This window comes from Penaeus monodon, unplaced genomic scaffold, assembly GCF_015228065.2.
Source record: "Penaeus monodon isolate SGIC_2016 unplaced genomic scaffold, NSTDA_Pmon_1 PmonScaffold_535, whole genome shotgun sequence".
Taxonomy (NCBI): domain Eukaryota; kingdom Metazoa; phylum Arthropoda; class Malacostraca; order Decapoda; family Penaeidae; genus Penaeus; species Penaeus monodon.
Genome location: NW_023660274.1, coordinates 45,223 through 47,722, shown reverse-complemented (window position 1 = coordinate 47,722; position 2,500 = coordinate 45,223). Strand labels below are relative to the sequence as shown.

General features: G+C 52.9%; 1 protein-coding gene across 1 annotated transcript in view; it reads left to right on the top strand.

Moving 5' to 3' along the window:
• The window catches only part of LOC119571159, a 24,043-nt gene that overhangs the window by 17,735 nt on the left and 3,808 nt on the right, over positions 1-2,500 (top strand). The window lies entirely within an intron of this gene.

Genomic DNA, 2,500 nt, shown 5'->3' with positions numbered 1-2,500 from the left:
CCAATGAGGTGAGAGGATTTCGAATGCCGGGGGGAAGGGGAGGGGGGGTGAGGGGGAGGAGGACAGCCAATCAGAGGGGAGAATGGGGGGGTTTGAAGAGCCAATCAGAGGGGAGAATGGGGGTTTGAAGAGCCAACTTATATAGGGCGAGACACGAAGCCCCGCCCCTCGTCTTGTCCAATGAGGTGAGAGGATTTCGAATGCCGGGGGGAAGGGGAGGGGGGTAAAGGGGGGTTGAAGAGCCAATCAGAGGGGAGAATGGGGGGGTTGAAGAGCCAATCAGAGGGGAGAATGGGGGTTTGAAGAGCCAACTTATATAGGGCGAGACACGAAGCCCCGCCCCTCGTCTTGTCCAATGAGGTGAGAGGATTTCGAATGCCGGGGGGAAGGGAGGGGGGGAGGGAGGGGGGGAGGGGGAGGGGTGAGGGGAGGAGGACAGCCAATCAGAGTTGGAGAATGGGGGGGGGGGTGAAGAGCCAATCAGAGTGAAGAATAGGGGAGGTTTGCGGGTTTCAGGGAGCCAATCAGAGGGGAGAATGGGGGGTTTGAAAAGCCAATCAGAGGGGAGAATGGGGGTTTCAGGGAGCCAATCAGAGGGGAGAATGGGGGTTTCAGGGAGCCAATCAGAGGGGAGAATGGGGGTTTCAGGGAGCCAATCAGAGGGGAGAATGGGGGGTTGAAGAGCCAATCAGAGGGGAGAATGGGGGTTTCAGGGAGCCAATCAGAGGGGAGAATGGGGTTTCAGGGAGCCAATCAGAGGGGAGAATGGGGGTTTCAGGGAGCCAATCAGAGGGGAGAATGGGGGTTTCAGGGAGCCAATCAGAGGGGAGAAAGGGGTTTCAGGGAGCCAATCAGAGGGGAGAATGGGGGTTTCAAGAGCCAATCAGAGGGGAGAATGGGGGTTTGAAGAGCCAATCAGAGGGAGAATGGGGGGTTTGAAGAGCCAATCAGAGGGAGAAATGGGGGTTGAAGAGCCAATCAGAGGGGAGAACGGGGGTTTCAGGGAGCCAATCAGAGGGGAGAATGGGGGTTGAAGAGCCAATCAGAGGGGAGGGGGGTTTCAGGGAGCCAATCAGAGGGGAGAATGGGGGTTTGAAGAGCCAATCAGAGGGGAGAATGGGGGTTTGAAGAGCCAATCAGAGGGGAGAATGGGGGTTTCAGGGAGCCAATCAGAGGGGAGAATGGGGGTTTCAGGGAGCCAATCAGAGGGGAGAATGGGGTTTGAAGAGCCAATCAGAGGGGAGAATGGGGGTTCAGGGAGCCAATCAGAGGGGAGAATGGGGGTTTCAGGGAGCCAATCAGAGGGGAGAATGGGGGTTTCAGGGAGCCAATCAGAGGGAGAATGGGGGTTTGAAGAGCCAATCAGAGGGGAGAATGGGGGTTTCAGGGAGCCAATCAGAGGGGAGAACGGGGGTTTCAGGGAGCCAATCAGAGGGGAGAATGGGGGTTTCAGCGAGCCAATCAGAGGGGAGAATGGGGGTTTCAGGGAGCCAATCAGAGGGGAGAATGGGGGTTTCAGGGAGCCAATCAGAGGGGAGAATGGGGGTTTCAGGGAGCCAATCAGAGGGGAGAATGGGGGTTTGAAGAGCCAATCAGAGGGGAGAATGGGGTTTGAAGAGCCAATCAGAGGGGAGAATGGGGTTTCAGGGAGCCAATCACAGGGAAGGAAATTGAACAGCCAATCAGAGGGAAGGAAATTGAACAGCCAATCACAGGGAAGGAAGGATATTGAACAGCCAATCACAGGGAAGGAAATTGAACAGCCAATCACAGGGAAGGATATTGAACAGCCAATCACAGGGAAGGATATTGAACAGCCAATCAGAGGGAAGGAAATTGAACAGCCAATCACAGGGAAGGAAGGATATTGAACAGCCAATCAGAGGGAAGGATATTGAACAGCCAATCAGAGGGAAGGATATTGAACAGCCAATCACAGGGAAGGAAGGATATTGAACAGCCAATCACAGGGAAGGATATTGAACAGCCAATCACAGGGAAGGAAGGATATTGAACAGCCAATCACAGGGCAGGATATTGAACAGCCAATCACAGGGAAGGAAGGATATTGAACAGCCAATCAGAGGGAAGGATATTGAACAGCCAATCACAGGGAAGGATATTGAACAGCCAATCACAGGGAAGGAAGGATATTGAACAGCCAATCACAGGGAAGGAAGGATATTGAACAGCCAATCACAGGGAAGGAAGGATATTGAACAGCCAATCACAGGGAAGGAAGGATATTGAACAGCCAATCACAGGGCAGGATATTGAACAGCCAATCAGAGGGAAGGAAATTGAACAGCCAATCACAGGGAAGGAAGGATATTGAACAGCCAATCGTATAGCAATCGTATAGTGTGTCATAAGATTGTCATGACACGATTGTGTGTCATATTACCTGCCTGACAGGATAGTGTCATATCTGCCATGATAGGAGAGGGTGTCATAAGATTGTCATGACAAGATAGGGTGTCATATGTGCCATGACAGGATA